Raw genomic sequence first — 13,422 nt, forward strand, 5'->3', positions numbered from 1 at the left:
ACTCAAAATAGTAAAATGTTTTCTGAATGATAACTCATGAATGCTTAGGCCTAGGATCATGAAACTTCATAGGAAGATTGATCATGACTGGCAGATGACCCCTATTGATTTTCTGGTCACTAGGTCAAAGGTCAAGGTCACAGTGACTGAAAATAGTAAAATGGTTTCTGGATGATAACTCAAGAATGCTTACGCCTAAGATCATGAAACTTTATAGGTACATTGATCATGACTGGCAGATGACCCCTCTTGATTTTCAGGTCCCTAGGTCAAAGGTCTAGGTCACAGTGACTCGAAACAGTAAAATAATTTCCGGATGATAACTCGAGTATGCTTACGCCTAGGATCATGAAACTTCATAGGTACATTGAGCATGACTGGCTGATGACCCCTATTGATTTTCAGGTCACTAGGTCAAAGGTCAAGGTCACAGTGACTCAAAACAGTAAAATGGTTTGCGAATGATAACTCAAGAATGCTTTCGCCTAGGATCATGAGAATATATAGGAACATTGATCATGGCTTGCAGATGACCCTAATTAATTTTCAGGTCACTAGGTCAAAGGTCAAGGTGACAGTGACTCAAAACAGTAAAATGGTTTACTGATGATAACTCAATAATAATTAGGCCTAGGATCATGAAACTTCATAGGTACATTGATCATCACTGGCAAATGACCCATATTGATTTTCATGTCACTAGTCAAAGGTCAAGGTCACAGTGACAAAAACCATATTCACATAATGGCTGCCACTACAACTGAAAGCCCATATAGGGGGAATGCATGTTATACAAACATCCCTGGTTTTCTTTACAATTAATGACTGTTAGCTTTAATCTTCAAAGTTGTTACAAGCTGTATTTAAGACACAATATTCTAGTAATTTATTTGATCGGCTTCATATAAAATGTTACCCGTAATGGGATTAAAATGAGATGTTTGGTTAGAAAGTGGTAACTGAAGGTACCTCTTGCTCATAGGTTATTCTGTATATAAGCCCCAGTTATCTCATGTGTTTTGGCTCACTGAAACACAAAGTGTATAGAAGTCACATGTTAAGTGAAATCTTTATGAAACTTGCTCAAAACTTTTGTTCTGATGATGATTTGACAATGAAAAACCTGGTGGCCAAATGGTAGATCAGATTTCTTCATATAACTATATGTATAGTTAAAACCTTATTAACACTTGAAAAGTCACATTTCTGGTCAATCATCATTCAATAGGGTAAGAATGTTTGTACATTTGATATCTCGAAAATGTTTGGAAATGGTTCGAGAACATTGAAAAACATGTCAACCAGGTGTCTGGGTAGTTTTCTGTGTATGGCTATTGTGAACACGTGTGAACTCTCTGGTTTTTCTAATCTGCTTGAAACTTGTTCAGAACTTTGTATTTAAAAATGTACTTTCATTTTATCTCAGGTCAGTTAATAAATGTTTCTGATCTGTTGACCCGTCTGTAGATCTGCCATAGTGATTAGCACTTTTTTATGACATTCTATAGAACATGATATGGAATTCTATGGAAATCGATGGAAATCTATGAAATTTGATGGATTCCATCCATTGGCCAATTTTCCATCTGAAGCTGTTATGGAATTCCATGGAATCTCTCCTAAAATTCCATGCTTTTCTACGGAATACTAGTACATGGAAAACACTATAGAAAGTTGGACTTAGCCATTTATTTCAATGGAAATCAAATGGAAAATAACATAGACATTTTCTTGGATGGAAATCAATGGAAAATAACTTTGAATAAATTTTGCTGGTTGTCTGAAATGTATTTGTAGTTTAATACATGTATGAATTTATTTGCATTATGTATATTGTATCTAAAAGAAAATTTTGTTCTAGAAATTGGAACAGTTCTGGAACTGTTCCATATTTGTGTTCTTAAACGTATGTTCTGGCATTGTTCCAAAACAGTTTTTTCGAATAAATCAAGAACATTTGTGGAAAATGGCTTATGACTGAAACTGTTCCAATAATATTCAAGAACTTTTTTAGAACATTTCAAGGACAAAATAAGGTCAAGAAATTTCTAAAAATGTTTTAAAATGTAGTTCTAGAACACATCTAGAACGCTTTAAGAACCAGAAAGTTCTACAAAAGTTCTAACGGGGAATAAGAACACATATAGAACACCTTACAATTACAACTAGCCAAATAGACTTCATAGTAGCGACAGCAGCAGCAGCAGCAGTAGTAGCAGTAGTTGTAGATGTAGTAGCTGTATAAGTAGTAGTAGTAGTTGTTGTTGTTGTAGTAGGTGTTGTTGTTGTAGTAATTGATGTAGTAACAGTAGCAGTTGTGTTTTTTTAGATCAGTAGAGGTGGTGGTGGTAGTAGTAGTAGTAGAAGTAATAGCATTAACAGTTGCTGTAGCAATAGTAGTAGCAATAGAAGTAGCAGTAGTAGCAGTTGTTGCAGTAGTAGCAGTTGTTGCTGCTGCTGTTGTTGTTGCTGCTGTTGTTGTTGCTGCTGTTGTTGTTGTTGTTGCTGCTGTTGCTGTTGTTGTTGCTGCTGTTATTGTTGCTGTTGTTGTTGGTGGTGGTGTTGTTGTTGCTGTAGTAAACAAAGTAGTAGTTCTGCAGAAGTAATAGTAGTAGTTACTTTCAAAGCAATTTCTACAAGTTTAAATTCCTTAACCCTGTCCAAGTGGTATACACACTGTTTTTTCTCAATATCAAACTCAGCCGGTCCAGGTTGTCAAATAACAATCTATCTGATAAGCCCAGCATGTGCTGTGCATCAGATGTTGGGTATGTTTGCTGCAAATCTATTGGTTATAAGATATAACAGCCTTTTCTAATTGGCTGAATTCAAATACAGAAAGTTTACCTGTTAGTTTGAAACACTGGAGTTAAGACATGGTGGACAATGTACTGGTTTAACTTGTTAAAATAAAGTTAAAGAAATTGAACAAACAGAAGAGTTAATTAGTTTTTCCATTAAAAACACGTTCTGAAAATACTTATGTATTTATATCATTTGGAAAATGACATGAAATATTGTTAAAGAGTGATGCATACAGTGTTTGAGCAGTCTGTCTAGGAATAGAACAATAACTGAAGGTTTGTGATTTATATTATTTCTAAATATTCCTTTAAATTTAATCTTCTTATGACATTACTGTAGACCTTTTTATGTGATATTTAAGGTTTTAGTATGGCAAATATTAGTTTAAAAGCAGCTGTCACCCAAATTTTCACTAAGTGGAGTTTGTTGCTTGAAAAAGGAAGTAATAAGACCTATGTGGAGAAATTAATAACGTTGAATGTAGTATCGGAATTTCATCATGCAAGGTTATGGAACTGAGGCTAAGGGAGTTTTGTACTGTGCATGTTGAGCACTCAATGCTAATTAATGGTGTTAATGTTTATTATTATCCCCCGCCATAGGCGGAGGGATATTGTTTTGGCGTTGCCCGTCCGTCCTTTCATCCTTCCGTCTGTCCGTCTTTCCATTCGTCCGCAGCCATATCTTGGAAGTGCTTTGGCAGATTTCACTGAAACTTGGTATGAGTATGTATATCAATAAGAGGATGATGAATGCAAAATGACATTGTACACCATTAGTTAATAACAGAGTTATGGCCCTTTGTATCTTGAAAAAAAAATGCTTTTTGTGTGTCCAAGGCCATATCCTGGAAGTGCTTTGGCGGATTTCATTGAAACCTGGTACGAGTATATATATATGGATAAGAGGATGATGCACGCCAAATTGCATTGTACACCATCTGTTAAAAACGGGGTTATGGCCCTTTGTATCTTTAAAAAATGCTTGTTTGAGTGTCAAATATAATACTTTTGTGTCCAGAAGCATCTTGGCGGGGGATATCAATTCAACTAATTTGCTTTTAAATAAAAAATTAAACCAATAGAATTTGTTTTTAGGTATCTGAGTGTGCATTTTCATACCAATAGAATTACACATCATTCTAATTATAGCAATAATAAATTTGTACTAATCATACCAACAAATTAAGTTATGCTTAGTGCTTTGCGATGTATTCACTTCGTTTTTAGTTCTCTTTCTAAAGACCATTTAACAACTAAATATTTAAAACAATACATGAATAACGTTCCCTATACATTTTCATTGTGTGCTTTAATTACCATTGACCAGTTAATGGAAGATACTGCAGAGTTTGGCAGGGAAATAATCCAAGACAGCAAAGCGGCTCTTTAGGCGCATTTACCTAGAGGACTTACAGGGCCACAAATTCATGGTAAATATTGTCATGCCCTGAGCTAGATAAGTTATTTAATGTTAACCACCTGAAAGTATTTTGTCTTTTTGGAATTCAATATATTGGTCTAAGTCAGCTACACTTTTCTGGATCCTGGGATAACTTTAAAAGTTCTAAATATTTTTTCATGAAACTTGAAACATGAACAGATGACAATAAAGACATTTTGCACGTCATTTCATTTTGTTTATAATGCAAGAATTCTGGTTGCTATGGCAACAAATATATTTAAAAAAACTTAAAATAGTGGAGTTTCACAGGTAGGGGACCATATTGCTTGGCAATCTCTTGTTATAGTTTGAATGTAAATAACACTTTACTTTAGACATTTTTATGATTTTTTATTCTGTAGAGCACATGTGAGCAGTATATAATGTACCTCATACCAAAAAGGACCCGGAGGTAGTGACTGGTGATCAATATTCTCAGAAAAAAAGGAAAATGGCAGTGGAAGACTTGGACAAACATTTTTAAAACTAGCCTCTGTGTTAAGCCTGGCAGTCTGTGGCTGGTGACATGTTTTATTTTGGTTACTTCTTGTATAAAAAAGACCAGTTATTTATTTTGTGAATTGTATTTTGTGTTTGTTTTTTGTCTTAATTTAATTTTTTTTAATTAAGGAATTTGAAACTTGGATAATTGAATAAAGTCCATGTTCAACAGTACTGAGCATAGTATAATAAATAACAAATTTACAACAGTTGTTAATTTGTTATGTATTATTATTAACTATGCTCAGTACTTGGATACTGGCTGTCTGCATGGGATTTGGTTTCTAGAAAGTTGGTTTCAGTCTTTAATATTTGAAGTTAACCTTCGGAACTTTTCTAGAATTGTACTGGAACACATCAACTAGAACTGAACTTCTGTTATCATTCTGAAAGTGTTCTAGAATTATTAAGGAACAGATGCAGAAGGTTAAAATTGAATGAGAAAAAACTCTAGAACAAATGTTCTAAAACAGTTCTGAAAATTTATTCAAGAACAATTATGGAATAGTTTTAGAACAATGGTTGAAGAATTGTTCTAGAACAAACCTTTAGAACTGTTTTAGAACAATTGTTCAAGAAATTATTGTCATTTATTTGTTCAACAACTGTTCTGTAATCATTGTAGAACATTTTAAGAATGATTCCAGAACACGTCTAGTTATTGGTTCAATACCACAATATATGCCGATTATTTTGTAACTTGGTTAGAACATACAATTTGGTTTTTATATGACTACTAACTTACTGAGTTCAATACAGGTTTATTTTTTTCAGTACTTGAACTTCAAAAGCTTGCACACACTTTACATGTGACATTTATTCCTAATCATCATGGGACTTGCCAAGGAGGTTCCTTCGTTGTCTTGATATTTATGTGGAATTCGAAAATGGTTAAAATCCCTTTAAAACATAGCTGTCAGGTTGTGGAACAGTTTTTCATTTTTTGTCTGCGTGTTCTTTCAATACCATATCCGTTTGCAAAGTTTTGCGTTTGAATTTTCTCCTTTTTTAAATATGTCATAGTGTCGGCGTTTTCTTCTGTTTTAATCACACCTGAGCACAACGTGCTCTTGGTGAGCTTTTATGAACGCCTTTTGTCCGTCGTCTGTTGTGCGTCGTGCGTTGTGCGGCGTCAACATTTGCCTTGTAAACTCTCTAGAGGCCACATTTATTGTCCAATCTTCATGAAATGGTCAGAAGATTGGTCTCAATGGTATCTTGGATGAGTTCGGAAATGGAAACGTTTGCTTGAAAAACATGGCTGCCAAGGGGCGGGGCATTTTTCCTTAAATGACTATATATGGCTATAGTAAAAATCTTGTTAACACTCTAGAGGCCACATTTATTGTCTTATCTTCATAAAACTTTATCAGAAGATTTATCCCAATAATATCTTGGACGAGTTCGAAAATGATGCCGGTTGGTTGAAAAACATGGCCGCCAGGGGGCGGGGCATTTTTCCCTATATGGCTATAGTAAAACCTTGTTAACACTCTAGAGGCCACATTTATTTTCTATCTTCATGAAACTTGGTCAGAAGATTTGTCCCAACGATATCTTAGATGAGTTCGAAAATGGTAGCCTTTGCTTGAAAAACATGGCTGCCAAGGGGCGGGGCATTTTTCCTTAAAGGGTAATATATGGCTTTTGTAAAATCTTGTTAAAACTCTGGAGGCCACATTTATAGTCTGATCTTCATGGAACTCGGTCAGAAGATTCATCACAATAGTATCTTGGAAGAGTTAAAAAATGATGCCGGTTGGTTGAAAAACACGGTCACCACGGGGGCGGGGCATTTTTACTTATATGGCTATAGCAAAACCTTGTTAACACTCTAGAGGTTACATTTATTTTCCGATCATCGTGAAACTTGGTCAGAAGATTTGTTCTTATGATATCTTGGATGAGTTCGAAAATGGTTTTGGTAGCTTTAAAAACATGGCCACCAGGGGCGGGGCATTTTTCCTTATATTGCTATATATGGCTTTAGAGTGTTTACACTCTAGAGGCCACACTTATTGTCCAATCTTCATAAAATTTGGTCAGACGATTTATCCCAATGATATCTTGGATGACTTCGAAAATAATTATGTTTGCTTGAAAAACATGGCTTCCAAGGGGCGGGGCCTTTTTTCTTATATGGCTATATTAAAATTGTTTAAACACTCTAGAGGCCACATTTACTGTCCTATCTTCATGAAACTTGAACAGAAGATTCATCATGATAATATCTTGGATGAGTTAAAAAAATGATGCCGGTTGGTTGAAAAACATGGCCGCCAGGGGGCGGGGCATTTTTCCTTCTATGGCTATAGTAAAACCTTGTTTACACTCTAGAGGCCACATTTATTTTCCGATCTTCATGAAACTTGGTCAGAAGATTTGTCTAGAGGTCACATTTATTGTCCCAATCATATCTTGTTATCTAAGGTGAGCGACTTTCAGGCCCTCTTGTTCTTATTTCCTGCGTATTTCTACTCTTTTTTTTTAAATCGTCTTCGCTTCCTTCTATTTGTATTATTCATATCGTATGCTGTTTGTGCTATTTATATATGACTTGCTTGTCATACTGTCCGCGTTTTCTTAATATTTGTCTATATTTTCTGATATTGTATAACCTTTTCCCCTTTTACTTTGTACCGGACTTTAAGATTGAAAGAAACACACTACACTCTGTTACTACCTAAAATTAAAAGCGCCGAGGACAACGCAGTTGTTCGCTTTTTCTTAAATTAGACTCAACTGAAAACTGAGAGGTGGAGGGTCGCACGATTTTAGCAAATTGATCCGATTAAAATATACGATCAATATTAAAAAATTCTTCAATGCGATATATGTTTCTGAAAAAAGGGACAAATACCAGTTATTATTAAGCAGGGGTTTAATTCTAGTTTAAGTCTTTTGTACGACATGGGTCTGGCATATACAATCACATAACTGAAATGAACGTCATATAAATGGTTACTTGTTGTTTACACTCTAGAGGCCACATTTATTGTCCAATCTTCATGAAACTTGGTCGGACAATTCATCCCAATAATATCTTGGAAGAGTTCAAAAATGATGCGGTTTGGTTGAAAAACATGGCCGCCAGGGGGCTGGGCAGTTTTTCCTTATATAGCTATAGTAATACCTTAATAACACTCTGGAGGCCACATTTATTTTCCGATCTTCATTAAACTTGGTCAGAAGATTTGTCCCAATAACATCTTGGACGAGTTCGATAATGGTTTCGGTTGCTTTAAAAACATGGCCACCACTGTGCGGGGCTATATATGGCTTTAGTAAAACCTTGTTAACGCGCTAGAGGTCACATTTAATGTCCAATCTTCATGAAATTTGGTCAGATGATTTGTCTCAATGATATCGTGGATGACTTCTAAAATGGTTTCGTTTGCTTGAAAAAAAATGGCTGCCAAGGGCCGGGGCATTTTTCCTAATTGGGCTATATTAATATATGGCTATAGTAAAATATTGTTAACACTCTAGATGCCACTTTTATTGTCCGATCTTCATTCAACTTGGTCAAAAGATCCATCCTAATAATATCTTGGACGAGTTCAAAAATGATGCGGGTTGGTTGAAAAACATGGCCGCCAGGGGGCGGGGCATTTTTCCTTATATGGCTATAGTAAAACCTTGTTAACACTCTAGAGGCAGCATTTATTTTCCGATGTTCATGAAACTGGGTCAGAAGATTTTCCCAATGATATCTTGGACGACTTCGAAATTGGTTTCGGTTGCTTGAAAAACATGGCTGCTAAGGGGCGGGGCATTTTTCCTTTTATGGATATATGGCTATAGTAAAATCTTGTTAACACTCTAGAGGCCACATTTATTGTCCGATCTTCATGAAACTTGGTCGGAAGATTTATCCTAATAACATCTTGGACGAGTTAAAAAATGATGCCGGTTTGTTGAAAAACATGGCCGCCAGGGGGCGGGCATTTTTCCTTATATGGCTATATTAAACCTTGTTAACACTCTGAAGATAGGTGCCACATTTATTTTCCGATCTTCATGAAACTTGGTCAGAAGATTTGTCCCAATGTTATCTTGGATGAGTTCGAAAATGGTTTCGGTTGCTTTAAAAACATGGCCACCAGGGGGCGGAGCATTTTTCCTTATATTGCTATATATGGCTTTAGTAAAACTTTATTAACACTCTAGAGGCCACATTTACTGTCCGATCATCATGAAACTTGGTCAGACGATTTATCCCAATTATATCTTGGGTGAGTTCGAAAATGGTTTCGGTTGGTGGAAAAACATGGTCGCCAAGGGGGCGTGGCATTTTTCCTTATTTTCCTATAGTTTAACCTTGTTAACACTCTAGAAGCCACATTTATTGTCCGATCATCACGGAACTTGATCAGAAGATTTGTCCAAGTGACATCTTGGACAAGTTCGAAAATGGTTCTAGTTGCTTGAAAAACATGGCCACCAGGAATGGGAGATTTTTTCCTTATATGACTTCATGTATCTTCATGAAACATTGTCAGAATATTTGTTGAAAAGATATTTTGGATGTGTATGAAATTGGTTCTGGTCTGTTGAAAAACGTGGCTGCCAGGGTGTTGACTAATCATGAAAGTTGGTTAGAACATTTGTTCTAATGACATCTTGGGCTGCACAGAACAGGTCAGTTCTTTTGAATCTCAGGTAAGCGACTTAGGGCCTTTCAGGCCCTCTTGTTCTTATCAGTACATGCTGTGTGTGGTATAAACGAATCATTTTACTGGAGTATTTATTTTGGTCTTTAAACAAATTTAGATTTCGCTCTCTAAATATACCAAATTTGTTGTCGCCGGTGACATAGATTTCTCCGTCATCCGGAATTATGTTCGGATATGCCTTTGTCCGATAACCAAATACCCCAGTTGTACTGTCAAGTTCATATTCTCTGTATTTAAGACACAGTGAATTGTGATGTTCAACTAAATGGGTTATAATATCTGGGAACAATGCAGCTGTAGCGATGCAATAGTAGCACTTAAAGGGGTCCATTATAAGTTAATAGTGTACCTGAAATACATCATGTGTTGTATTTTTAAATAGCTTAAGCAGTATATCATACAAGAGATATCGACGAGAGATTTGTACTTTGTTTGAAAGGAGACAGCTGCGTGATAATTTAATGTTTAACTTGTTAATTTATTTAAATGTGTGAGTTTTATACAGTTTCAACTATTTTCAGTCATACGACGACAAATCACATATGCATTATCCATGTTCCTTAAATTCCAAATATAACTACCTTGAAAGAAAGCCGCAACCGATATGGATCAAAAGTTAGCTCGTAATAAGAGTATTGACATAATCATCGCTATTAAAGAAAAGGGTAGAAGATAATAATAAAGTACAACGCATGTCACACACATTTGACAACCTCCTTCAATGTACAGTGAAATCTCGAAATGTCAAAGTTCATAAACCATGCATATAATTTCGAGATAAAAGATATTCGATTAACCCGATTTATATTATGTACACTTTTGACTAGTTATAACAAGATACAGGTGAAAAACGATGATTACAGGTCTCCAGTAGGAGATTCCAGCATTACCTTTAACGTGCATGTAGCTGTCTTTAAGTTTGTAAATGCATTCATGCGTTTTCAATTAATCAAAACCTTGTGTCCCAAATCTGAGAAGGGCATGCACTTTTATTTTCGAAATTTCCATTAGCTCGATATATCTGACTTCGGCATAATGAGAGTCAACTGTACTCTACATGATGTGCACGGCCGTGAATCTTGCGTGTCACATCCTTTTGGAGATGCATTACTAAATGAGTCAATGCTACTTCCGAGGTGGCGCTCAGACCCGGATGTTTTGAAATTTAACGGATAATTTTACAGGGTGATTAGGTTTTATATGTTTTTTCAACATGTTTCGATTTTTTTTTTAAATCGGCCAATGTAGTGCGATCCAGCGATTATAAATTCACCCAAAGGTGTACATAAACACACGATCACAATTCAATGTTGTGGCATGGTAAAATTCGTAAAATCAAATCGATGTCTTTGTGACGAGCAAGTTCCCAGCCAATTAAATGGCTCATTTCATAAAACGATTGTTTTAAACCTGTACTAGTTAATGCGTGCACAAAAACATCGGCTTCTAGACGCTCTAATGGATAAATTTGCATTTTTCAAAAAGAGATTGGGCCAATGCCAAGGAGGAAGCGCTCAGTTTAAGAGGTGGCACAAATGTACATTTATAGCTAAATTAAAGTTAAATATTTTATGTAATGGTTTCTATTATGTTTACAAGACTTACATGATTTTGTGTGAGTTGACTACTTCAGCACATTTGAGTCACGTGCGTTTTTTAATTAGAAAAAGTAGTTTTATAATAACGTTTTGACGGATTTAAACGTTCGTCTTTGTAAGAAAAGAACATTTAACATGTATTATATAAAAAGGTTAACATTAAAATACCGAGTTATCTTCATTTTTTGGAGTTGATAAAAGTTGGGAATAACAACATATATGCGCCTAATTAAGATTCGTTGACCTTGGCCTTTTAGTAAATTATGCATTTGGATTAAGGGACACAAATCATCGTTATAAGAAGAAGTATTATATTATCTTTATTTCGTGAATTAAGAATGTATGTTTAAAAAAATAATGCGAAATATGTTTAAAAAATATATAAAACCTTATCACCCCGTAAAATTATCAATGACATTTAAAAACATCTAAAAAAAGAGGTGGCGCGCATGATTAACGGCCGTGTGTCCTAGTATGATGATGCGCGTCCGAGTATGATGCACCCAGTCCGAGTATGATGCACCCAGTCCGAGTATGATGCACCCAGTCCGAGTATGATGCACCCAGTCCGAGAATGATGCACCCAGTCCGAATATGATGCACCAAGTCCGAGAATGATGCACCCAGTCCGAGTATGATGCACCCAGTCCGAGTATGACGTACCCAAGCCGAGTATGATGCACCCAGTCAGAGTATGATGCACCCAGTCCGAGTATGATGCACCCAGTCCAAGTATGACGTACCCAAGCCGAGTATGATGCACCCAGTCAGAGTATGATGCACCCAGTCCGAGTATGATGCACCCAGTTCGAGTATGACGCACCCAGTCCGAGTATGATGCACCCAGTCCGAGTATGATGCACCAAGTCCGAGTATGATGCACCCAGTCCGAGTATGATGCACCCAGTCCGAGTATAATGCACTTAGTCCGAGTGTGATGTACCCAGTCCGAGAATGATGCACCCAGTCCGAGTATGATGCACCCAGTCCGAGTATGATGCACCCAGTCCGAGTATGATGCACCCAGTCCGAGTATGATGCACCAAGTCCGAGTATGACGCACCCAGTCCGAGTATGATGCACCCAGTCCGAGTATGATGCACCCAGTTTGAGTATGATGCACCCAGTCCGAGTATGATGCACCCAGTCCGAGTATAACGCTGACATTCCTAGTTTAATGAATCCAGTCCGAGTATGATGCACCCAGTCCGAGTATGATGCACCCAGTCCGTGTATGATGCACCCAGTCCGAGTATGATGCACCCAATCCGAGTACGATGCACCCAGTTCGAGTATAACGCTGACATTCCTAGTTTAATGAATCCAGTCCGAGTATGATGCACCCAGTCCGAGTATGATGCACCCAGTCCGAGTATGATGCACTCAGTCCGAGTATGATGTACCCAGTCTGAGTATGATGCACCCAGTCCGAGTATGATGCACCCAGTCCGAGTATGATGCACCCAGTCCGAGTATGATGCACCCAGTCCGAGTATGATGCACCCAGTCCGAGTATAACGCTGACATTCCTAGTTTAATAAATCCAGTCCGAGTATGATGCACCCAGTCCGAGTATGATGCACCCAGTCCGAGTATGATGCACTCAGTCCGAGTATGATGCACCCAGTCCGAGTATGATGCATCCAGTCCGAGTATGATGCACCCAGTCCGAGTATGATGCACCCAGTCCGAGTATGATGCACCCAGTCCGAGTATGATGCACCCAGTCCGAGTATGATGCACCCAGTCCGAGTATGATGCACCCAGTCCGAGTATGATGCACCCAGTCCGAGTATAACGCTGACATTCCTAGTTTAATAAATCCAGTCCGAGTATGATGCACCCAGTCCGAGTATAACGCTGACATTCCTAGTTTAATGAATCCAGTTCGAGTAAAATGCAACCAGCCCGATTAATAAGATTCCTAAAATTTTAATACACTGGCGGCAAAAATGTCTTAAGAATACCCTATGCTCTGAATTTTTCCAGAGTTTAAATGAACTTGAGTTAATTATGAATATGGTATTTACAAATACTCATAGACCGGCAAATGTGTTACAAGTCGTGTGCGATAAAGCATATAAGTTTTCAAAAAAAAATATATTACATTTAAAAGGGCTTGTCTAATTTACCGAGTTTGAATTTCTGCGAAAAGTGCAACCTCTTTACGCCTATGCCTAGGTTATATTCAACTTGTATTACGTGCTTTATTATATAAATATACATTCATTCATTCATAAATTTTTCTTTTCAACTAATCCAGTTTGTTTGTTCAGTAAAACTCATATGCGCTCCACACCAGTTAAAGTTTCATTTAGCTGTACGCAACTTAATGTGTGTCTTATAGAACACCGAACAGCATTGCAATTACCAAGATAACTGGATATAATAAGACATAT

This window comes from Dreissena polymorpha, chromosome 11, assembly GCF_020536995.1.
Source record: "Dreissena polymorpha isolate Duluth1 chromosome 11, UMN_Dpol_1.0, whole genome shotgun sequence".
NCBI lineage: Eukaryota > Metazoa > Mollusca > Bivalvia > Myida > Dreissenidae > Dreissena > Dreissena polymorpha.